At 46.4% G+C, this 26,650-nt stretch overlaps 1 protein-coding gene across 2 annotated transcripts in view; it reads left to right on the forward strand.

The window, feature by feature from the left end:
• CERS3 (ceramide synthase 3) overlaps positions 1-26,650 on the forward strand; it is a 123,664-nt gene that overhangs the window by 34,768 nt on the left and 62,246 nt on the right. The window lies entirely within an intron of this gene.

Here is a 26,650-nt window from a genome sequence, read left to right on the forward strand (position 1 = left end):
CTGCCCCCCCTTGTATTGTGACACACTCCTCTCTCCTGGTCTCTGCAGGGGATGTAGTTGGCAAACCTGCGGGTGGGATGCCGCCTGTCTAAATCCCGATGGTGGAAGCCCGACACGGGACTTAAGATAGGCGTCGAAATACAGATGCCTATCTTAATCCCGACTCCGGGAATACAGACAGACGCCATCCCGGGCGAGGTAAGCTGGGGGCGTCTTAGCTGTTAGCCGCGGAGGGATAGTCTTATGTTTAGGTAGCATAGTGGGGTTAGGTTTGGGAGGAGGAGGTTAGGGGGGAGGGGGTTAGGTTTAGGCACGAAGGGGGGGAGACTTGGGTTTATGCACGAATGGGGAGGTTAGGGTGCGGGGTGGGGAGGATTAGTGTTACCCATTTCCTCTGGAGGTAGGGTACTGGCATCACCATTACAGTGATGCTCAGTGCCTTCGTGTAGTTAAGCAAGGTACCCAAGCCCTACAAGGAGTAGTAGGCCCACTATGATAACATAACATGTATCACTGTAAATATATATTTAGTAGAAAATGCCTATGTATCTCAGATGTTCGATCATAAATGAGGTGTCTGCAGTTACTTTCTTCACTCCTAGCCTAGAAAAAGATCACTATAAAATGGCATTGTGATTGGAAAATACTTTTGCAATGTGCTGGGGACTTTGGGGTTGCTTTGTGCAACTGTTTTTTTTTTTTTTTCCAGTGATCCATTCTCAGTGCTGGCTGAGAACTGGGTGACTGTGAGAACAGTACCCAATCACAAAGCAGTAATAAAGGGATTGCGGCTTGTGAATGGTTCTCCTGTGCACAGGCAATTTTGCTGCCGTGATGGCAAAGATGGTGTGCTTTATTCAATTGCTAGTTCTGTATTTCAGAAACATCAACGCTCTCAAAAAAAAAAAAAAATCATATGTAGAAGCCCCCTGTTGCCTTAGTGGTGGTGGGGGGACATTTTAGGAAAATATTTTTCTTGATGGTGGAGCAATTTTATTGGAATAAACCCTTTGAGGCATTCAGTATGATTCACCGCCGGCCGCATGGCGGTTCAAATCCTGGCAGCAGCAGCCCGACAGAGGAGGAAATCCCGATCGTCCTGAAGGTAAGTATTAAACTAACCTAATTTTGCCCCCTATCCCTCCTTTAGGGTGTTTTTATCTCCCAGGATGCTTCGGTCCTTCTGCACATATTCCCTTACACCCCCCCCCCCCCCCGCGGCCACTGGCGTTCAGTTATGTAAACAAGCCCAAAGCAGGAGAAGGAAGGACAATGTACACCAGAAACGCTTCTACAGAAGATGAGGGAATCTGTGACCGAGAGAAAAAAAATGAGCCAGGTGCGTCAGGGTGGGTGCCCTGTGGACCCTATGGAGCTCGAAGAGTTAACAAATGTCTGTCTACCATAACTCTTCTTTTCTTCTTCAGGGTCCATAGGGGGTCCACAGGGATCATCATGGGGATGTCCTCAAGCAGTTCCCTTAAGGGTGGGGATGCTCCTAAACAGAAAGGAGAATCCGCCTCCCAAAGGAAGCATCCTGAGAGGCAAATCAAAGGCATAGAACCTGAGAAAGGTGTGGACAGAAGACCACGTAGCTGCCTTGCACAATTGTTCAGCAGAGGCACCACCTCGAAACGCCCATTATTGTCCCACAGACCGAGTAGAATGTGCTGGAACAGGGAGATCAACCTGCGTGTAATTCTGACAGATAGTCATGCGCAGCCATCTAGCCAGAGTCTGTTTGTTAGCTGACCAGCCTCGCTTGTGAAAGCCATACAACACAAAAAGAGTGTCTGATTTCCTAAAGGAGTTGGTACGATCCACGTAAACACGGAGGGTGCGAACCATATCCAGGGAGGCTTCACCTGCAGAAAGCCATACAACACAAAAAGAGTGTCTGATTTCCTAAAGGAGTTGGTACGATCCACGTAGATACGGAGAGTGCGAACCATATCCAGGGAGGCTTCACCTGCAGAAAGGTCTGAAGACTGGAAGGCCGGAACCATATACTCTTCATTTACATGAAAACTGCATACTACCTTAGGAAGGTAACCCACCCCGGGTACGGAGTACAGCTCTAGCCTGGTGAAAAATAAAAAAGGGGGAGCGACAAGAGAGTGCTGCCCAATCAGAAACACTGCAGGCAGAGAAGATAATGAGGAGAAAAACTGTCTTCGCTGTCAATCACTTGAGGTCTACTGAGTCCAGGGGTTCAAACGGGGGAGCCTTTTGAGCCCTGAGAACCAAAGACAAATCCCACGGGCCCACCGGAGGAACAACTGGAGGCTGAAAGCGGAGAACATCCTGAAAACACGTTCTAACATGAGGCAGGGAAGTGATCCTTCGGTGAAACCAAACTGACAGCACAGAAACTTGAATTCTCAGGGTGACCAGGCGGAGACCGAGGTCTAACCCAGCCTGGAGAAAAGCAAGTACCCCGGAAGACCATAGAGTCATACTTTCTTGGAACACCACTGAAAAAAGGAGTACCAAACTCTGTAATAGATGCGGGCAGAGGGGGGCTTTCGTGTCCTGAGCATCGTCTGAACCACGGAGCTGGTGAAACCTTTGGCTCTTAAGATGGAAGACTCAAGAGCCACGCCGTCAAAGACAGATGAGGAAAGTCCGGATGCAGGCAGGGACCCTGCGCTAACAGATCCGGCCTAGAGGAAGAGGAAACAGAGGGCCTGATTCAGAGGCGCTCGCTCTGAATCAGGGCGTTTTTTTTTTCTTTTCCTGCCTCCAGGCCGCTCGCTAAGCTGTGCGGGCAGCCTGGCGATGGTCCTAAGGGAACGCCTGCGTTTGTGCAGCCGCCCCCTCCCCGCCTACAAAACGGGGCGAGCTGTCAATCAACATCTTAAGCCGCCCCGTCTTGTAGCGAGACCCGTTGTGATGGAGCTGCCGTGGGCGCCTGGGCCAAGCAGGAGCTACCAGTATTACTGTGCCGCCTTCTTGCTTGATTTTCCTGAGGACCCTTGGGAGGAGGGAGATTGGTGGAAAGAACTATGCCAGCTTGAAGTCCCACCTCACGGCCAGTGCATCCACAAAGGCGGCTGAGGGGTATTTGGTTCTGGACCCGTACCTGGAGACATTGTGATGTGAGGCCATGAGGTCTACGTCTGGTAGTCCCCATTTGTCCACTAGGAGTTGAAAGACATCCAGGTGGAGAGCCATTGTCCGGCGTGTATGTCCTGACGACTTAGGAAGTCTGCTTCCCAGTTGAGGACTCTGGGAGTTAATATTGCTGAAATTACCATAGAATTACGTTCTTCCCAGACCAGAATGTTTGCCACTTCCCTCATGGCTACCTGACTTTGCGTGCCTCCCTGATGATTGAGGTAGGCTACTGTGGTCGTGTTGTCGGACTGGATTTGGGCCGGCCTACCTTGGATGAGGTCCTGTGCCAGAGTGAGCGCTTTGTATACTGCACGAAGCTCCAAGATGTTTATGGGCAGATTACTTTCCTGGGCTGTCCATCTTAACTGAAAGGTATGATGACCTATCACCGTACCCCTTCCGCAAAGGCTGGCGTCTGTGGTGAGGAGCACCCATTTGGGATCCAGAAGGGGTGACCCTTGTCCAGATGAGATGTCTGCAGCCACCACGAGAGGGAAAGCCGGACCTCCGAAGGGAGGAGGATTATCTAGGACCGGATCAGATGATACTGGCCGTTCCACCGTGATAGAATCAGTTTTTTGGAGATGCCTGTAGTGGAAATGGGCGTATTCCACCCTATTGTAGGGGGATACCATGGACCGCAGGACCTGCATCGCTAAGTGAATGGATAGCCTTCGATTGTGGACCAATTTGCTCACACCTTATTGTAGAACCGAGATCTTGTCCCTTGGCAGACATATCCTTTGTGCCTGAGAATCTAGGAATGCACCCAGATGTACAATACGCTGTGTTGGAGAAAGGGAGGACTTTTTCCATTTGATGAGCCAGCTGTGTGTCTTTAGACAGGCAATGGTCAGTAGGAACCGTTGGTGGGCTAAAGTAATAGGCACATGCAGGTATGCATCCTGAACGTCCAGAGAAGCCATAAAATCCCCAGGCTCCAATGCCAAAACAATTGATCTTAGTCTCCATACGGAACCTGGGCACTCGGATAAATCTGAGGGATTTCAGGTTTAGAATAGGCCGATGAGACCAGTTGGGCTTCTGAATCTAAAAATACATATGGGAATAAAAACCTGTACCTTGATGAGTTAAAGGAACCAGGATTATCACCCCTCAACGCAACAGGGCGTGAATGGCCGATTGGAGGGGCAAGGCCTCGGTATAGTCTGATGGGGGAGTTGTTAAAAAAAAAAAAAAAAAACTTCTGTGGAGGACGCCTCAGGAAGGTAAGGGCGTACCCCTGAGAGACCACTTCTTGGACCCAGGCGTCTGTTGTTTGATGCCAGGAGTCCACAAATTGAAGAAGTCTGCCTCCCACCCAGGAGGAGGCCCGCCCCATCAGACGGAGGGTTTGTTGTCCGGCTTAAAAGCTGGACCTCTTAGTTTGCGGCTTGGTGGTGCTGCGAGAACTAGACTGTCTGGAGAAAGGCTGTCCTTTTGATTTTCCCTAAGGGCGAAAGGACCGAAAAGAGGACTGCCTAGGCTTAGAGGTAGCTGTTAATGTTAGATCGACAGATTTTGAGGCTGCCAAAGTAGCCACTATCTTATCCAATTCTGCTCCAGAGAAAGGCAGGTGTTCCGCATCTGCTTTCCAGGACCAAAGGACTCTACGAGCAAAAATCGAAGTCGCCGAAGCCTTAGAAGCCAGAAGTTCAACGTCTAATGCAGCTTCTCTGAAATAAGAGGCCGCTTCCCGTATATGGGACACATGTCAGCTGTTCTCTGGTAGCATCTTGTAGAGTGTCATCCAGTGCCCCCGACCATTCTTCAATGGGCTTGGATACTCAATGGGCTTCAATGGGCTTGGATAGCCGGCCGAGTAACAGCTCCAGACAATGAAACATTGATTTAAGACAGGTCAAGTCTTCTGTCTGTCGGATCCCTAAGGGAGGATGCGGACAGTATAGGCAACGTAGAGCTCCTGACTAAACGTGCCACATGAGCATCTACTGTAAGAGGGACTTTCCCCTTAATACATTCGCCAGGTGGGAGAGGGTACAAAGATGCTAATCTTTTTGTAACATTGAACCGATTATCAGGAGTACTCAGTGCTTCCCCTCATGCTCAGACTTGGGAAACTCAGCCTTAAACACCTGAGCCTTAGGTCTAGGAGCTGGCTCGTCTTCCTCTACATTTAGGATTGATTTGACCGCCCTCACCAGTGAAGGGACATCCACTGTCGAAGAATGGTTCTCCTCTCCTGGGATAGACCCCTGAGAAGAGCCAAGTGCATCTTCTACCTCCTCTGATGATGCGTCAGAATCTACAAGCTGGGCGGACTGATAAGATGATACCATCCGCCTTAGTGGCTACCGGTCTATTTGCCTGCAGCATTTCCTGAAACGCAATAGATGACTAAGCCGTACTCTGACTTGAATGGGCATAAACATCCATCCAGAAAGGATGTATAGGGGGACACACAGCAGGCTGTAACTGCTGTGGGTAACCAATAGTGGGAGGCAGCGTGGGAGTAGCCAAGCAGTTCACTAGCTGCATCATAACCTGAGATGAGGACATCCAGGGTGGCTCATGTACAGGGGCTTCTAGAGGGGAGAGGTGGTTCTTTATAACAAACCATCCTGTATGAAATCCAGAGGGGACAAACCCTCCAAACCGGTTATACATGAAACCAACCTAGGGGCTTCAGCCTCCTGTTTTCCTTTACCTTTAGATGTAACTAATACGTACAAAGTTAACAATGCAATGTGACACACTTCACAAGTACCAGTAAATGTGAAATACAATAGAAACCCCCACACACCTGTATCAGAGGGTTGAGGAGAAAAAACAGTGATAGTTATAACTGACAGTCAGAAAACTAAAGGCAGTATATCAATACAGCAGAGCTAGCATAAGTCACAATGCATAAACAATATACTTGCAATGGGCTCTGAATTAACTATTCGAAAACACAAGGTTTGGTAGGATATGAGCGTTGTACAGGGAGACCAAATCCAAAACCTGAGACCAGCAGCTTCAGCAGAGCACAGAATAGTCGTCGCTGGGTGTCTCCCAGACAGAGGAGGGTAGGAGGAGCAACCCAGATGTGGGAAAACCTTGGATGGATTGCCGTCTGGGCTGGGGGAGGGGCTGCCGGGAGAGTCTACCTTCCCTATGCTGCATTAACCCACGCGTGCGCTGGTTATCTGTAGCAACCGCTACTACACTTCCCCGGCCCCAGACAGATATACCCCAGTGGTCTAGTGGGGGAGCGGACGCATCGGTCGCCCCACTACAGCGACCTCTGGTGGGTCTCCGCAAGTGCTTACCTGCATCTTCAAGACCCAGTCTCAGTCCTTGGGTCCCAGCATCTGGTTACTGGTGTTGCGGGCCGGCAGAGGTAGATGGAGCAGCAGCACCGGCGTCCATTAGGGCGCACAGCGCTGCTTGCTCTGAAGTAAAAATAAATCATAAAATTAAAGGCTTGGGACTGCTAAGCAGTTCCTCCTGTTAAAAAGTGCAACCTGATCTTGCCGCACCAAACGAAAAATTTAATTCCTGAGGCGGGGGTATATGTGGAGGAGAACCGAGGCATCCTGGGAGCTAAAAACTATTTGGTGCCTGGATCACTCCAACCACATACCCCATGGTGATCCCTGTGGACCCTGAAGAAGAAAATTTACACTTTCTGAAAGCCACCGGGTGATTAGTGAGAGGAGAACTTGGGGGAAGCTCAGCTAGTGCTGGGCTCGCCCCCAAGTGTGACGAATATTGGACGGGTCCCGAGGCCACACCCTCCCCGATAGGCTACACCCCTTTTCAGAAGAACTCACACCTTCAGCGCACAGTAAATTCCTGCCCGCACCTCAGCGCCCTGTCCCACCCCCAGTCTGGCGGAATCTCTACATAAAATATAAGGGACATACAAGGTAGGCAAAATAAATTGCTGTTTGAGTGCATTAGAACAGATCGTGTAGGTGGGGAGGGCAAGATCTAATAGATGTTGGTTTTCATATAGCGTTGAAAACTTGAAGGCTGTGGGAGAGTCTGATTGAGAGTGGTAGCAGCACAGAAGAAGTCTTGTAGATTGGAGTGAGAGGATACTAGAGCTCAGTACCCACTATATGATCCATCGTGCGATATATTTTCTGTCGCGGTTCGGAACGATATGTTGTACACATTGTATCGTGTACACCCTCCCCAAAAGGACAATTCGCCCCAAAAAATAATCCAGGAACGCCCCAAAAACACCTTAGAAATTTGGAGCGAAAATTAAAATAAAAGATGGGGGGACAACTTCAAAATCTAGAGAAATAAGCTTCTGGGGGTGCTCTAAGAAGGGAGCAAGTGTTTTTTGGGTTTGCAGGTGCTTGTTTGAATTTCACTTTTTGGAAAACTTCACTTTACAGACATTAAAATATGCTAGTACCCATTTTCAAGCACCCCAAATTTGATGGAAATACTTATTTGCTCCAAAAAACACTGCTTTATGCCATTCTTCACCACTTTTGCCTAGACGCTAAGCAATTACCACCACTTGAGTACTCTAACTAGTTCAATTAGGGCTAATACTAAACTACCATAATTTCCGAAGTCAGCCCATCTTTTACTGGGGTACAGAGTGATTCCCTCGATTCATCCTGCAATTTCCGCCTATTTCACATTCACTGGGTCCCATTTTCGCCTGTTTGGCAATCTGAATACGGAGTAAATTGGGAGCGCGCACAAAAAGTTTTTGCGTCCAAAACAGGTGAAGGCGGTGAAAAGTCAGGCATGCAGAACTTTGTCGCCGATGCTAAAATAATTGAATACGGCACTAAGTCGCAATGTGATGAGACTAGACGACACCAAGAGACTGTGGGCCTGATTCAGAGCCGCTCGCAAGAAGCGAGCGCTCGCTCTGAATCAGGGCGGCCGCATGTTTTTTTTCAAAACCAGCCTCCTGGCCGCTCACACAGCTGTGGGTGACCACCCACAGCTTTTGTAGGCGGCCAGGTGATGGCCGCGACCATCGGGCTTGCGACGTGACCCTTGTGGTAGGGTCTCGTTCCCGCCAGCCCCAGTAAGCTTCTGGCCCGCCTACCAAATGGGGCGAGTGACTTCTCGCTCACTCCGGGGCTCGCGCTGCACGGCCATTGAACACGCGAGCGGGTCTGAATCAGGCCCAGTGCTCATTAATTTGATATGCATCATTTGTATATCTGTGTGTGACTGAGTCTCTGAAAGTGTATACGAAGTGCTACATTGTGCAGACTCTGGTGCACACAGATATAAGTGTTGCTTGTCAAATTAGTCAGCACAGTCTGCTGATGCGTCCTAGTCACATCGTATTTGCGACTTACACATTTTCGGCAACAAAAGACGCACAACACTAGCGGAGTAACACAGGACTTGTCAGCTCCCTCACACCAGTTAAGTCGTGCTGCGTGGCGTATTGAGGACACATCTGTTTGGCAATATTTCTAAGGTGGAGGTGACAGGATAGGGAGAGAAACTGTGGAGTCAAGGCAATGAACTTGGAAGTTGTGGAAGATTTGAGGGGAGGTGGTGAGACTGGGCGGAGGGAACATGAGTACTTGGCAGAACCCCCTTCTTACTACTTCCCCCTTGATTCATTTCAAGTGATGACCAGAATGTAAAACAAAAAGACAAACCAAAAACAACATAACTATGTCTTGCTCAGTAATATGGGGGTAGTGTTCCTGCCAGGCACTTTTAGCACAGCGCCACGCCCTTCCTTTTGGGAATTGCACCTGCCCTTTCTGAAAGTCATGAATTGTGCCCCGCCTTATCTGGAGCAGAGACATACTAATACCGCAACAGAGCAACAAGAGAAGGCAGCGCAAAGGGCTGGGCGCAGCTGTTTGGCCACAAACCAGCCCCTGGGAGGTGCATACAATAGAGGAGGGTGACCATAGTTCTCCCACTGCGTACTGTTGGCGTTTCTGCGCAAGCTGGAGACTCCAGATGCACAGCTTCCCCCTTCCTCCTTCAGCCCTGCAAAGGAAAGAGCCGCCCAAAGCCCTTCCAAGGCAGGAGTGAGATTGTGATGTAACTGTAGAACCAGCTGCTCCAGCAGGACCACCTTCTCCCCCTTCTCCAAGGACCTGTTGCACTGGATAAATTGCAAACTCTGCAGTTCCGAGGCAGCAGAGTGGGTACAGACTTGCTCAGGATGTCGGCCATGGCTGACCTTCCTAGAGAATTGGTTAGTGTGGGAGGAGGGTGAGTTTGATGTTCGTTCTAGACGCTGAGGCAACAAAAAAAAGTCATGTGGTATTAAAAGGGAATTTCTCCTGAAGCTAAATAACTTTCTCTTTTATGTTTTATATGGCATATTATAATGTTCATTCTAGCCTGCACATCATCTGTGAGGAGGGCAGATTTTAATTTTGAAGGGCAAAATTTTAGACGTGAAGTATCGTGTTATCTAATGTAGCTGTAGCGGTACGTCACATAAAATTTTGCCCATCAAAATATGCCCTCCTCATAGATTACGTGCAGGGTGCTAGACTAAACACTCTCTTCACATTATTTTAGTTTCACTTCAATGTATTAACCACTTAACTGACTATTTAATTCCCAGAAAATAGCTCAGAAGTGGTCTTTTTTTATTATTTAATAAAGTTTAAAAATGATTTTTAATAATATATTTAAATATTTTATTAAAAACAAATATATATCTAGGGGGTATTTTGCAACTCCCCCATTCCTACGTGTCCATAGGCCCCCATTACAAAATAACTACCCACCCTCTATAGGCAATAGACCCCCCAATGTGTCTTAATCCTAATAATAATACCCCATTAACAGTAAAAAAAAAATCCCTGTTTTCTAAACCAAACCCCTCCCCCCCCTGTAAAAATACCCTTTATCTTTGCCCCCCTTCTCCTCCTCAACTGTGACCAATGTATATATTTTTATTGCTATTTTAACCCCCCCCCCCCAGAGTCTTATTACTCTTTATTAGCTCTCACTGATATTAGATTCCCCCCATGTCCTGGTTACCCCCCCCCTCCAGCGTCTGTCAGGGGGGCTGATAATAAGTCACCCCTGCTGAAGCTGATCTCTGCTCTTCCCCTCCTCGCCCTGCGATCCCAGGCACATGTGCCCCAGAGTGCCTTTAGCACGGTGTTCTGGGGCGCGAGTCCGGAAGTGATGTCGGCGGTCACAGTCCGTCGGAGGAGATCCGTGCAGAAGGGATCTCCTCTGCAAAATCTGAGGGAAGCAGGGTGGCAGCGCGGTCGCATGTGATGCGACGTTGCCAGCTGAAGCCTTTCTGGGGCTCCGGTCAACGGGTCTCTGGGCTCTTGCACTGTGACACCGGCTAGCAGCTCTATGCCGGCATCTCAGGACCTCAAATGAGCACTGATCACATCACGGGGCCGATAAGTGTAAGCTGAGCAAGGGCACGGGGGTCGCTTTGGGGTAGCCGGTGGCGCATACGCGGTTACACTGTCAGGCTATTTTTTGTGGAAAATACCCTGAACAGTGTGCCGAGAGGATTTACAGGGACAGAGCTGTATCCCTGCATGTGCTATCTGATACATCCTTGTGATGTTTTCAAATATTGCAATGTGAATTTGAGCGATATTGTCATATCCCATTCACATTGTAAATACGGATTGTGATAGAGCCCTTAATATGAATTGTGGGCACTACTTTGTGGCATAGTAGGAATTGGTGGTACTACTGCATGGTATAATATGAGTTGTGGAAACTACTCTAGCATAATATAAATTGGGTGCACTATTGTGGCGCATAATATGATTTGGAGACATTGGCCCTCATTCAGAGCCGTTCGCTATTTGCGTTAGTTCGTTCAAAAACAAGGGGTGGCTATGCAAATGATCCGTTCGCACATTGCAGTCTGTTCACACCTCTAAGTCTGAACGAGCGAGCAAAACATACGCTCATTTATTTCTTAAAAACGCCCCCTGGCCGCTCGCACCATACGTCATGTCCGCTATTTATTAGATTAATCGAGTACATCGAACAGGATATGAACTGCTCGCTATTCTTGTGGTTGGTTTTTTCAACCGCTATTTTGCGAGCAGTTCTGAGTTAAAAAAAACCAAGTGACGTGGTCATTGACGCTGCTATATTAATTATGCACACCCATAAAACGCCCATTTTGACCTTTAAGCACGCCTGCGTTTGGATCTCCACTCCCCGTTTTCAAGCACCTTCCCCTGTTACCACCCACATACGCCTCATTCTGTCACTCAAATTAGCAGGCACTCGCTATATTGCGTACAAATGTTTTTCGGCCGCACTGACTGGTTCGCGCATGCGTACTAAAAACCGTACGCATGCGCAGATGTGCGAACATCGCTCGGGACGAGCTTACTGCCGCTAGCGAGTGGCTCTGAATGAGGGCCATTATGTTTGTTTATAGTAATAACACATTGATTCTAATAATTTATTACAATATTTGTATATAACCACTTTAGCCACAAGTTGTGTCCAAAAGTTTGCACTTCAAAATTTAAATGTGCCCTCATCAGTGATCTGCATCCTGCCGAAATATCTTTGAGTGAAGCTATAGGATAATACAAGAATTTTCAGTTTTTTAATAGTACTATGATGTTATTAGATCACAAGTTTATCGCCCACAACGGGTCTTATGCTGTCTGAGCTGTGGCACCACTTAGCGCTTGGTTACCTGGGTTGTTGACCCATCTTTTCAAATTATAATCTGCTTCTGAGTACAATTTATTGGCAAATGCTTGTGTCTGTTTTGTAAACCCCAACTATTGAATTAATTACTTAATTTAGCCATTTTGTCGCTTATGTTTTAAGTATTTTTTTTAACCCAGCAACATCCATTTCATCCTTCAGCTCTCCACTGTGTCCTGTAATACAGATCAATTCAGTTATAGGCTTTTATCTTCTGATTACTTTCATTTATAAGCTGGTACAGATGTTGCAGTTTGCAACACACAGCACTTCTTGGCCCGTCTTTCGTCCAAAAATGCGTCTTGGTCACAAACGGATGTGAAAAACCGCTTCACAAGACGTCGCTGATTTGATATGAGACACTTGTACAGTATACCTCACTTGTACAATATACCTGTGTGCGACTTAATCTGTATACGTAGTGCTGCGATGCAATTGGCTTTTTTCCACGCCAATGTACGTTGTGCTTTGTATACAGATTAAGTCGCAGTCTCATGAAGCAGCTGTCGCATCTGTTTGCCACTAAGACACATTTTCGGGCGCAAACAATGCGAGAAGAGATACAAGCAGAGTCGCACAGAACCTGGTGGCTCATTGGCTCCAGGCGTTTCGCGTCACATAGCTATTGAGGCTAGGTGTGTAAGGGCACATCTGTACTTAATCTCCTACGTCTATTACCACATTTCCTTTCTATGCCGATTTCTTATGTTGTGGTTCCCTGATTAATTTCATACTGTGCTCTGACAGACTTGTTCATTTTGGTTGCTCTGTAATACAACCCATTGCCGATTTCTGCATACAATTGTGGGCCTGATTCAGACCCGCTCGCTAGGATGCGTTCGCACGTAGCCTGCCGATTATTGCGCATGCGTATAAGACGCAGTGCGCGTGCGCAAACCAGTCACTGCGATCGCGAAGCCATCGCCCCTTGCACACAGACGCCTCGCTAGTATGAGTGACAGGACGTGCCCTTTGTGGGTGGTGACAGGTGATGGTCAATGGAAACGGGGGTGTGGGGGTGCAAATGCAGGCGTGTCTGTGCGTCTGAACGCCGTTTCAGTGGCGTACATAATTAAGATGCAGAGTCAGCATACATGTCACATGGCTAAATTATGGGTCAGATGTTACCAATTATTTCATACACTTCCTGGAGATGACGTGTGTTACTAAGGGAAAGTGGGAGTGTTTTGACAGGCTGGTGGGCGTCTAAATACATGCCACGATTGCATGCCAAGACATAGTGGGCGTGTTAATGTCTTGCCGTGCGTTCGCGGGATTTGCATACTTTGACAACTGACTGCTGCGTGCGAACGCATCTAGCGAGCGGGTCTGAATTAGGCCCTGTGTCCCTTGTAAAGAGCATCCAAAAGTTATTTTATAATCCAAGGCATAAAGCCACACTGCCTGCTGATGTAAATATATGGGGAATAGACAAAGAGATAAAATACTATTGTATTTAGTAAAAGTCGATGATGGAAGGCGTGTGTAAGCAAATAAACTAAAGTCAGCTATGTTTTGGAAATTCCTTTAATCAACTGACTTTGCCTAAAGATATTTTTTATTAAAAATTAAGTGTTGTGCAAATACAATTTGCACACGCAGGATTGTAGTAATGCTTGCTGCCTTGTATGGAAGAGCTACACGCCTCAGACCAATGCTTCATATAAGATCACTTCCTCCTCCACGCACATGGCTTGCTGGCGAGAGACCCCAGGTCGTGTCTTTTGATGGCATCATGAGTCAGTCACTTCCCTGTGTTGCTCAGACTCGGGCGATCATGAAGCATGGGGTGTGCCGCCAGAATGAGCATACATAATGTAGAAGCTGAAATATGCTTTTCCGTTTTCTGAATACACTCCTGATTTGCATATAGAATAACTTGCTGCTTTTGCTTTCAAATGTCTCCAGTGTCATATAATGAGATTGTGAGTGCTCATACTACGTAATTATGGAAAAGCAAATTGATTTCACTGTCACTATATAAAAATGAAGGGGGTCTATTTTGGAATTCTCCCTATTTATCAATGGATATATGATGTGATGGGTATTACCGGGGGGGGGGGCCCATCTCTGGGGATGCGATAGCTTCCCCGTGTAATGCAAAGATAGCAGCTGTACCTGCACCACTGGCTATCCTCTTATGCTATCCCCATTTCAGGATGAAGATAACAGATTCAGTAAAAAAATGTTTATTTATAAACCTGCATTGTGTGACAGTGTCGCTACCTCAAGCCCAGAATGGACTGACTGACGATCCTGTAAGTTACTACTTAGTACTGCTGGCCAGTATTGTCTTGCTGGGAAGCATCGCTCAGTTGTCTGGCAACTTTTTTTTTTTTTTTTTTAATAGGCAATAGAAAATGTATTTTTTTTTTTTTTTTTTTTTTTTTAATGACTTTAAATAATAATCCTTAAGGTCTTTATCTATAATATACAACCATATCCCCATTTCACATTCACAATTTTAAATTTTCTTGGATATCACTCACAAATATTTCCCCTAACAGTTCCATCATTCCTCGCTGCATTTCAATAGGCCAATTCCATTTTACACTTTTACCATATTTTACTTTCAAAATGTACCCCCAATACAGGGAGCTCCCGAGGCTATTCAATTCAGCGCACTGTTAAGTCGGAGAATGCCAGTTCTCGCAACTTAACCTGGGCATTGAGTCGCGCAAACTGGCACTTTTGTCGGATTTCTCCTCACACCCCAGGGGGGTGCGAGAAGAGATCCTTTAGTCGGACCAAACATCGCGCTGAATTGAATTGCTCCGGGAGCTCCCTCCCGGGTCTGTTCCTCATCGCTTTGAATTGAATCGCAGCTCGTGGCCGCATCCAGAAACATGGGGTCATACATGATATCTTCTGAAGATGTTGTATACAACCAGCGATCCGCACAATATGTTGTTCCAATTTGCCTGGTGATTACATACTGTGCAGATATCGCTCTAGTGTGTAGCTCATCCTTAGAGCAGCATATTAACTGTACAAATGTGTGTGTTTTTTTTTCTATTATTATTTGTTTTGTCCTTCTGTGAAAAGGCAACTGTGTATAGACAGTTTTATGTCTGGAATAAACATTTTAACACAGGCTGCTATGGTCAACTGCAATTGCCTTGTGTGTTTTTCCCCTATTTTACTTCAAGTGGGGTGTTTTTAGGCTCATTTTTCACTCCTGTCATACATTCCCACAGGTTCAGAAATCCTGCCTCAGCCATATTAGAAATTAGTTGTTCCAGTCAGCTTAAGTTCCTGAGGCACAGCCAAATACTGCCAGCACCCTGGTGATATCACTGAAGGTTTCTCTGGAGGCCAGGGAGCATGTTCTTGCCAGTACATGGATGTTCATTCCGTCCTTTTTATACTTAGTAACATTTATTAAGAATAATCTTAGTTGCCCAGAAGATGGCAAATCTCATGGAGGTATGTAAAAGGGTGGTGATTATAGAACATACTACAGAGCTGTAATACACAGTAAATGTGATGCTTAGTTATGTATCAGTGTGTAGGTGCTAGGTTTGCTTTAATATGTGTTATTTCTGTCAACCTCTTGTGCCATTGTACTCTGGGGGTTTTTCTCTTCATGCTCTTTGGTGCATATTCTTATTCTGCAATGCAATTTATTAGAATGTGAGAACAGGGATGTATTTACTAAGAAAAAACAGCCGCTTGTTGGCAGTTCTGGCCTCGGGATAGAATAATAAATGCAAAACACACTTTTTAAATCCCGCTGCCAGAACTGCCGACAACAGGCGCTTAGTAAATATACCCCATAATACTTTATTGGACAAGCAATATTGATTACAATCTCTCCTTCCACATAAAGATTCTACTAATTAGTTACCTGTATTCTTCTGTGATGTACACTAACTGAAGTTAATGTGTGTGTGTGTGTAATATATAATATATATAATGTCATGTTGTTTGCTACAGAGGAGAACTCATAACTTTTGTGTGGTTTCTTGCAGATCTGAAAATAAGCAATTCTGCCTAGTGTTATAAAAGAAGTTACAGGAGGGCATGTACAGTATGAGCCAATAATAAAAGGTGGAAACCATCTGGAGATTTCATATGTCAATAGTGTAAAAACATATGCTGGATACTAACTTCAGAGTGCAGCTTATGCTGGGCATACATTATATATCTGTGCCATCCGCCTGGTACTGTCGGATCACCCAGCTAATTGTACTGTGTATTTGCGGGACAGATTGCAAAATATCGATCGGTCAGACTTGTTGAGTTATCTGAATCGTCCAACGAAGTAATGTTTTTGGAGTCTAATGCATCGGTCAGTGTATGCGCTGCCATCACTGACCTACGGATATTTCCCCTGTTCCTCCCCAATGGAGGACACGATATAGCCATACACTGTGACATATCTCACTGTATTTGGCCACGATATCTGCTGGGTTGCAGGCTGTCAGTCTGACAGGCAGTTTAGCTGCCAGTGTATGCCCAGCATTAGATTTAGATCTAGAATAGATGTGTCGCTTCCCTTTGATCACCATGTAATTATGTGGTATTAGTATGGCACAAATACTTTTCCTGTGTTCATGTAGCTGATGCAAAGGCTCTAATTTGGTCACCAGTTGAGATTACTCATATCAGACACTGCTGTAGAGTTGGAAGTACATCGGGCGCAAATTGCTTAAAAGAAGCGTGCATGGAAAACTTGCCTGCCTTTACTCTTACAGTATGCAAAGCTGATGGGCTACACACACAGATGTGGAGGTATATGTGCCTGGTTTGCTGCTAGTCACCAACCTGATGTCACACTTACACCTGCCCTATCTTATGTGCAAAATATACACCTCCGAAAAAGCATATATTCGCTTACATACAGGTCTGCACAGCTCCTCTTGTCTGCGTGAGAACGGTGACATCACAACCCAGTCCCTGCCTCTTGGTGGTGAGTGTACATGCAGTTGGAATGTACTACTTGGCATCACCCACATGCACGATTTGATTTCACGCAAAATAGGTGGCGCAAATGGCCATACAATTAAACTGCATTCGGTATGCAATACCGCCGGCCGCATGGACAGCAGTTCGAATCCCGGCAGCATAGGGCCGACAGAGGAACAGATCCCGGCAGCGGTAGCTCGACAGCGCTGGAAATACATATCGTCCCCAGGTAAGTACTAACTAACCTAATTCTACCCCTTAACCCTAGCCCTCCCTTAGGGATGCCTAACCCTAATCCCCCCCCGTTCTCCGCTGCCTAAACCTAAGTCCCCGAGGGGGTGCCTAACCCTAACCTCCCCCCGGGTGTGCTTAACCCTAAACCTTCCTCCCCCTAGCCTAACCCTAACCCTCCCGGGGGGGTGCCTAACCCTGTCCCCCCCTGGAGCCCTAAACCTAACCCTCCCCCTCCCGCGGCTGTCCGCTCGCGGCGTCCGGCATCCCTTCGATTGGGATGCCGGGAGCCGGTCTCCCGGCGTTGGGGTAATGACAGGCATCTAGATTTTAGACGCCTGTCATTCAACCCTAGCCGGGATTGTGGAGTCGGGAAGCCGGCGGTCGGTATTGCGGCCGCCAGCTTCCTAAACGTATACCGTTTAATTCTGCATCACGCCCTCACTGTTTCGTTTTTGGCTCTGATAATTTTTGTGCTTTACTGTACATTGGCCCTCATTCAGAGCCGCTCGTTAGCGGCAGTACGGTCGTTCCGAGCGATGTTTGCACATCTGCGCATGCGTACGGTTTTTAGTACGCATGCGCGAACCAGTCAGTGCGGCCGAAAATCGTTGGTACGCAATATAGCGAGGGCCTGCTATTTTGAGTGACAGAATGAGGCGTATGTGGGTGGTAACAGGGGAAGGTGCTTGAAAATGGGGAGTGGAGATCCGAACGCAGGCGTGCTTAAAGGTCAAAACGGGCGTTTTATGGGTGTGCATATTTAAAACAGCAGCGTCATTGACTACGTCACTGGGTTATTTTATAGCCAGAACTGCTCGCAAATTTGTGGTAGCAAACACCAACCACAAGAATAGCGAGCAGTTCATACGCTGGTCGATGTACTCGATTAATCTAATAAATAGCGGACATGACGTAGGATGCGAGCGGCCAGGGGGCGTTTTTAACAAATAAACGAGCGTATGTTTTGCTCGCTCGTTCAGACTTAGAGGTGTGAACAGACTGCAATGTGCGTACGGATCATTTGAATAGCCACCCCTTGTTTTTAAACGAGCGACCACAAATAGCGAACGGCTCTGAATCAGGCCCATTGTTCTCTATAGTTTATTTTCCTTAAGCACATTATTATTATTTTTTTTTTTTAATCAGTTGAGTAGGAATTGGCATTTCATTGTATAACACCTGGATAGTGTTATCTTTTGCCGGTTGGTGGCAATGTGCAGGGTAATATACAATGTTTTGCTTACTTTGGTATCACAGGTGGTGTCATATGCTGTGTGAGGGTTGTTGATTCAGGAGAATAAACAGTGATTATAAGGCAATGACTGTTACAGATCACATCTACGACTGCTGTCTGTCATGTTGTTATTTCAGCAGATAATCATTAGATATATTCATTTACAGTAGTTTAATGCCACTGGAACAGAACCTGCAGTTTACATTGTGGGTGTCTTTTCTTTTTTTTCAGAAGATACACATTTTTGTACTGCGTATGTACACTAAAAGGAACTTTTATATATATGTGTGTGTAATCCCTGATTTGTGTCCAATTTTATATGGAAATTTGCAAATTTCACTTTTATAAATAACATTGTCAAGACACTATTCTCTTTTGTGAATGACACCTCATTACGTTATTATATTGTGTACAAATAGGGTAATGCAAGTTCTGCTTTTACTAATAAGACTGGTCAGCCACTCCTCTGGGTTAAGTATACATTCAGAATGTCGCAGAGTATTTTGTTATTACAAATTTACAGTTAAGGCACACATCCACTTGCAGACCTAAAAACTAATGCACAATCACGACTTTGTAATCGTGCAGTCGCTTGACAGTCTGTACTGTGCCTATACTGAACGAGCAGTCATTCAGTGTAGGCACATCAATCATCCCCTAACATGCTCAACCTGACGTTATCGTCAGGTTGTTCAGCGCGTTCGGCCGATGATTGATGTCGGAAACGACCAGCGGTAGCACCTATCGCTGGTCGTTTCCGACATTAATGTGCACGATCCTTGAGCGATTGAACGATATCGTTATCGTTCAATCGCTCAAAGAAATCGGTAAGTGGATGTGAGCCTTTAGGCTGCGGTTAGGGTTATAGATATAAAAATGGTAAAGGTCCTATGGCACGGAGTAAAATCTATTTAGACAAGGAGTACACTTTACTGTCTCGGGATCTCTTTGAATGCATTAGACATTCATACATGTAAAAGAAAAGTATAGGCCACAATAGTGTATTCTATAATGACACAAATGAAACATGTATGTATATCTTGGAAACCATAAAATAGACAAAAAACACTGAATGGATATCTGTTAGAAAAGCTTTAGAATTTATATGTCTATAATACCAAGTAAATAAAGGAATATTTTACAGAGCACACATAAAATTCAAGTGCATGAATTCAAATAGGTAATTAGCTCTAAAAGAGCAACAGTGATCAATTAATACAATGATTAGTTTAAAAGTAAAACCAGGTAACAAGTAGCTCAAGTGAGCAATAAGTCACGTATAGGTGGACCCGTACCGAATCAAAGAGAAATGTCAGTTTGGTTTTGCATACAGGGTATGTCCAGAATTACCCTGCATGTCTTACAGATGTCCGCTGTAATAGGGTGTGATGTTAAAAACAGCATGCACTGGTCCCCGACGCGTTTCGAGCTCTGATAGCTTGAGGAAGAGCTACCAGAGTTCAAAATACTTTGGCTTACCAGTGCATCCTGCTTCTAACATCTAACATTCCCAGCTATATAGTAACTCTGCACTCAGAGCTTTATTAATGATACGGACACAAGAATTTATCCAACATTTAGGGACTCTTAAAGGGGCCTATCGATTAGCAGATCTTTCTGAAAGACAAAAGATTTATCTTTTGAAAATCCATGGGGCTGCTGTGACCGATATCTGTCATGTACACGTCAGATTTTTGCAAACGACGAACGATATGGCATGACATCATTCTGGGAGTGGATTTTTTTTTATGTTTCTATTCATTTTCATTAAAAAAATCGTTCGTTGTTTACCGTGACAGATATTTCTAATATCTGTCAGCGATAAACGATAATTGACCAACATGTTGGAGAAACAAAAGACCAAATTTGTCGGCCGTGGGAGTGCGCATTTTTATCGTTCAGAGCCTATCCATTGGCAGATAAATTGAACGACTGAACGATAAATCATTCATCGTTCAAATTTATCTGCTAATGGATAGGCCCCTTAACTCATCCCTGAGGAATGGACCATTAGAGTCATGAAACATTGGATGGCACTATTATGACAGCGTCATTAATAAAGCACTGACTGCTGCCCTATATTAAACACGGCATGGTCTCTATGAGCAGGGGAGTATCACAGAGAATAGCAAGGAATCGAATCGGTATGAAAATGCGGCCGGCGATTCGATTCCCGGCAGCGCCTGGCTGACAGATGAGCAGAGCCCGGCAGCAGAAGCCCGACAGCGCTGGAAATCCCGATCATCACTAAGGTAAGTATATACTAACCTAACCCTCCTTAGGAGTGCCAAACCCTAACCTCCCCCCCCAAGTGCCTAACCCTAAACCCCCCCTTCCCCGCTGCCTAAACCTAAGTCCCCCAGGGGGGGATGCCGGGCGCTGGTCCCGGCGTCGGGGAAGTGTCAGACGTCTACATCTAGACACCCGGCATTTCACCCTCGCCAGGATGTGACAGTCGGGAAGCCGGCTGCCGGTTTCCCAATTGTATACCAATAGCACAGAGGGATACTCTTTAATCCCTTTTTGTTTGTAAAGTTAGGTATAAACAGTAAAAGGGTAAATCTTTCAGATAATGTACATAAGTGGCACATATAACTATGGTATACTCCATAGTAGCACTTAAAATGATAAAACCAGGCCCTGCCTCGCTACACATTGGGGTCTCTCTCCATTCCTTGAAGTATAAGGAGCTGCTGCTATTTTTAGCCTCTGCAGAGGTGACTCCATGTCTGGGCCACAGCTTCAAAGCTTAATGTTCAGTGGTGAAGTCATTTATAAAGGGATTTAATTATATGCTCAGCGTTGCATCAGGTGCAGTCAAAGCCCTTTTATTTTGTGGCATCGATTCCATCTCATCTTGTACTTGGGTGTGTACATGTGGGCTTTGCCTTTTTTAACTCTAGAAATCACAAAGTCTACTTGGTTGCCAGCAGCAATTGCAAGTCCACTGTATGAATGGACGGAGTCCTAAATTCTTGTAGTAACATGCCGTGACTTACCATAGCTGCCAACTGCACTTTAAGGCTCTGATTTAGAGATGCCATGCAGCTTTAGAGTCTTTTGTCATAGTTGCGTCTGTGCCTTTATGCTAATGCTAGTATCAGCCCTTCTCCCTGTGGAGGATTTTGCATCTCAAGTACTGAGATGCCCACTTTGTGCGTCTTTTTAGATGGGATATTTTCTGCTTGGTGCATCTTTAGATGCTCACATCGGTCACAACGTTGCACGTGCCCCGAGCTAGGTGCAGATTCTGCATGAGAGTATGGACGTTGGTGTACGTGATTGAGTGCCGCAGTTCGCAACCAGTTGTGCAACACGTCGGGACACTCCGATAACACGCCCTGGTTGCAGGCTGCGGCCGTTTGAGGATGAGGAATGGATGGCGACGGGGGCCCTGGCAGAGGAGCACCGTCGCCCATTCAGAGTAGGCTTAGACTTATTTAGAATTAAGTATGCAGTGCTTATAGATCTAGTTTCTGGACCACAGCCATAGCCACAATACATCATTCACTTCACTAAAAGCGGCCCCATATGTCTAACTTAATTGTGGACATTTGTACAGAGTGGAGAAGTATGGGGACATTCCGTAGGTGGCAAGTCCACCGGTCAATCTATATGAAGGTTAATTGGCGGATCTTGGGTGCATAGTCGAAATTCATACCACCTGGCAAACACATTTACAGATCTGCGATTTAATGGTGCCTGAGAGAATTTTAGTGAAGCTTTCCCACTTGTTTCCCCTCTTTGTATAAAGCGGATTATATCCAGTCCATGTGAACTACGTGAAAGAGGTTTGGGCCCAGACTTAGGCCCTCATTCAGAGCCGCTCGCTATTTGCGGTCGTTCGTTCTAAAACAAGGGGTGGCTATTCAAACGAACCGTTCGCTAATTGCGGTCTGTTCACGCCTCTAAGTCTGAACGAGCGGGCAAAACTTGCAGTTGTAATTTTGAAAAATACGCCCCCTTGCCGCTCGCACCATACGTCATGTCCGCTATTTATTAGATTAATCGAGTACATCGAACAGCGTATGAACTGCTCGCTATTCTTGTGGCTGGTTTTTTCAACCGCTATTTTGCGAGCAGTTCTGAGTAAAAAACAACCAAGTGACGTGGTCAATGACGCTGCTGTATTAATTATGCACTCCCTTAAAACGCCCGTTTTGACCTTTAAGCACGCCTGCGTTCGAATTCCACACCCCCGTTTTCAAGCACCTTCCCCTGTTACCACCCACATATGCCTCCTTCTGTCACTCAAAATAGCAGGCATTCGCTATATAGCGAACAAACGATTTTCGGCCGCACTGACTGGTTCGCGCATGCGTATTAAAATCCGTACGCATGAGCAGATGTGCGAACATCGGTCAGAACGAACGAGCGGCCGCTTACGAGCGGCTCTGAAACAAGGCCTTATTCTTTCATCCCGCTGCAGAAATAGCCAGTAATAATTTCCTACAGATTTACACTATTTTTGAAGCTGAAAGAAATAATCCAAATATGGCCAATTCTGGAGATAAAGGAGATTGATGCACTAGATACTGATTAGAGTAGGGCTCGACAAAACCCGGGGGCCAGGTCGCCATGGCGACCAGATTTGACTGCCTGGCGACCAGATTTTCAGCAACCCCCGGGCGAGCGCTGTCCACACTACACTACACTACAAAGTAACAAACATACAGCCGCCAGCGGCAGCTGTATGTTTGTTATAGCAGCCGATGAGAGTCAGACAGACTCTCATTGGCTGCTGCGTCGTCCACGGAGTGAGCCGGCTAGAGGTCACTCATGAGCTCCGCCTACCAGCTCACCCTGCATAACGTCTCTCCCATAGTGCAGAGCGAGCCTGGAGGAGCGGACAGCGGTGGTCGTCGGCAGGAGGGTGGATCAGGTAAGTTAAGTTTTTTTTTTTTTAGGGGGCACTGCATAGGGGGTGTGGCCACTACTGGGGACAGTGTGGGGGCCCTGCATAGTTTGAGTGGCCGCTACTGTGGAGGCACTGTATTAGGTGGGGGTGGCCGCTACTGGTGACGCTGTATGGGGGACCACTACTGGGGCACTGTACAGGTTGGGGCCACTACTAGGGGCAATGCCTAGTGGGGGTCGCTACTGGGGTCTACTACTGGGGTCACTGCATAGGGGGGGACTACTACTGGGGGCACTGTATAGGGGGGACTACTACTGGAGGGACAGCTACTGGGGGCAATGCATAGGGGTGATCACTTCTGGGGGCACTGATTAAAGGGACTCTACACAGGAGGAGGACCACTGCTGGTGGCATATATATGGCGACCACTACTGGGGCTCTGTATAAGAGGGGGGCGCTACTAAGGGCAATGCATAGTGGGGACTACTACTGGGGGTATTGCATAAGGGGACTACTGCTGGGGGCACTGCAGATGTGCGACTACCGCTGGGGGCACTGCAGAGGGGGTCCAGAAGTGTATAACCATAGGCGTTTCTATAAGCAGTAACTGAGGTCTTGCCATGCTTTGATACTGTCCTCACTATGACCTTGATATTCAAGTTTGTTTTCAAATACAGCAATTAAAGTGCAGGTTTTTGTATTTAGTAATCTGCTGATTTCCTGCAATTAGTAACATTTTATGTAATACACAGTTTTAGCACTTCACTGTTTTCATTATTAATAAGGTAAATCTTTTCACTCGTGTATTTTTTATTTTTTCTGCTATTGTCGTGTTGTATTATATGGCAGCCAAAATTTTGATCTTCCTATGGTTGTATTTTATTATATGACAGACTTAGTTTTGTTCTAAAAATGTCCTTTTTCCCTGCATGGCATTTATCTAAATGCTACAGTTTTCTATTTATATTTATTTTTCTGTGCTGGGTTTATATTGAAGTTGTGTGCATTTTGTCAGGTCTCAAAGAGGATACATGTGTGATAAATATGTTACAAGTGTGCGCACAGAATAGAAGCATACCCCTTTCAGACATAATGAGAATTGCCGGGGCTCGGCCAAACTACCCAGTACTCTCTTATGTCTGAAAGGCACCAACCCGGGATCACAGTCCCGGGTTGGTGCCCCTGCTATTGAGGGTTTGACCCTTTACCTTTATCCCGGGTAGACTACCTGGGTTATGTCTGAATAGTGCGACCTGTAATTTTACTGCCTGGTCGCACCTAGTAGCCTCTGATTGGCCGTTTGGGGCCGTCTGGAGGGGGCAGGGCTGCCTGGAGTGGGCGTGGCATCCTTCTGCAATAGCAAACAAACTGACAGCACTGGATCTGGGGAGAGAAGCAGTGGTTTGACAGCCCTTGCAACAATGGGGGAAGACTGAGTACCTGATGGATTGGAGAGAGGTGTCCGCTCCGTGCTGCTGTGTGTAGAAGCAGCCGGCGCACATTAGCTACAGAGACGCTGCCCGTTGTGAGGTCTGGTGGCTGGAGAATAGGTGTGTGTGATTGCATAAGTGTGTATGAGTGTGACGTGTACGTGTGTGTATGAGAGTGACATGAGAGCAATCTGATTGCTCCTGTCAGCCCTGGCTGTTAGAATACCACACAGACCCGACTTATGTCTGAAAGGAATCGTCCCAGGAATTTCCGGGCCTCAGGTGTAGTGTGAAAGGGGGTCTCGAGCCAAAACCTGGGTTTTTGGTGAAAAAGCCAGCGCCTGAGCAGTGAAATTCCCGGGCCGTATGTCTGAAAGTGGTATTAGTGACAGAAAGCTGCACAATGTTGCACCCACAGTGATATATTCCATGTTGTATTAAATATTTTTTATATTTGTTTTTGGATGCAGGTGCTTTTAAAAATAAATAAAATGACCTCACCCCTATAATCAGGGCCAATGGGAAGGGGGAACTGCCGCCTCCCAACAATTCGCAAATGGTTACTCAACACTCAACTGGACAGGTGGGGGGGGGGGGGGGGTATAGTTGCAGTCGGGCCCTCTCCCAGCAATGCACCACCTATGCAATGCACCACCTATAGATGCGCAGCCACGCACCCATATTGGTGTAACCACGACCTATGGTGGGCAGTGTGGCATCATGCACTATGTACATGAGGGCCCGGTATTTACAATGAGGTGTGGCCACGACCCTCATTATCTGGGCCCAGTAAACCATCTGGCATCGTTCATGTATTTTCATCATAGTGTTTAATGCATACAAGAAGGTTTTACACTTAAAAAAAAAATTCTTATTCTTTGATTTCAGTTAATCAATGGATTGGAAATGGGTGAACAATATAACATTCTAAATTGGAATAAGGAGGCAACACGGGAAGCAGTCGAGAAGCTGATGGACGGAATCCCGACCGTCTGCTTCCTGACTGTCTAATCTCAGCAAGGGGTTAAATGACAGGCGTCGATATCCCGACGCCTGTCCTTTTACCTACGCCCGGAGCCCGACACCCGGCTTACCGATCGAAGGTAAGTCGGGCGCGGACAGCCGCGGGGGGAAGGGTTAGGTTTAGGGTTCCCGGGGGGTTCTCAGGGTTAGGCACCCCCCCGGGAGGTTAGGTTTAGGCTAGGGGAAGGGAGGGTTAGGGTTAGGCACCCCCCCGGGAGGTTAGGTTTAGGCTAGGGGAATGGGGGATTAGGGTTAGGCACCCCTAGAGGGAGGTTAGGGTTAGGCACTCCCCCGGGAGACTTAGGTTTAGGCACTTGGGGGGGAGGTTAGCATTAGGCACCCCTAAGGGAGGGTTAGGCTGTACAATTAGGTTAGTAAATACTTACCTTTGACCATCGGGATTTCCTCCTCTGCCGGGATGCCGCTGTCGGGATTAGAACCGCCGGCCATGCGGTTAATCGTGTGTATATTCCGGCAACACACTATACTGCTAGTGCAAAGAGGGATATGTATCATGGAATTCAATCCATTCTATTTTGGAGAATGTTCATATAGTGAAATTCTTATGAGTGAGGATACATTGTTCATTAAGCTACATATACCCCTTTCACACCAAGCATTTGATCCGAGAAATTGTCGGATAAATCCAGGTTGTGTGTCTGTGTGAAAGGGTCAACCTGGGTTATGTGTGCTGGATCCGCAACCTTGGTCTTATTTCCAGAACTGATCCGGATACGCTGTGGTGAAAAAGGGACGACACGGGTTATGTTTCCAAGCTGCTCATTGGTGGATCGAAATCTTCCACATTTCTTGACTCATCTTTGTGAGCGTGTAATGTTAACTTTTAATGACACTATAGTTTTGCAGGATAGACAGGGGTGTAGTGTGAAAGGCGACAACTTGGGAGTAACCTGGGTCCAACGTGTGATGTGAAAGTGGTATTAGTTGTGCTCACTTAATCTATTTATTGCTGGGGTACATCCGGTCATTGGCAAATTTGTTCCTTTTATTATTTGTGTTGGTAAGAAATATACACATATCATTCATCAGAACTTTAGCTAATTGTTAGTCCATGGTGGCTTCCAAAGAACCAGAGAAAGCAGTTCAATGTTTTTCAAGCAACTGCCATAGGGATTCATGATGTCCATATTTACATAGTACTAAATGTCCCACTCAGCGACCCCCTAAAGGAGTTCCGCTTAGTCACATGAGCTTGAGAAGGCA

The sequence above is a fragment of the Taudactylus pleione genome, unplaced genomic scaffold (genome assembly GCF_031769625.1).
Source record: "Taudactylus pleione unplaced genomic scaffold, aTauple2 ptg000556l, whole genome shotgun sequence".
In the NCBI taxonomy this organism is placed as follows: Eukaryota; Metazoa; Chordata; class Amphibia; order Anura; family Myobatrachidae; genus Taudactylus; species Taudactylus pleione.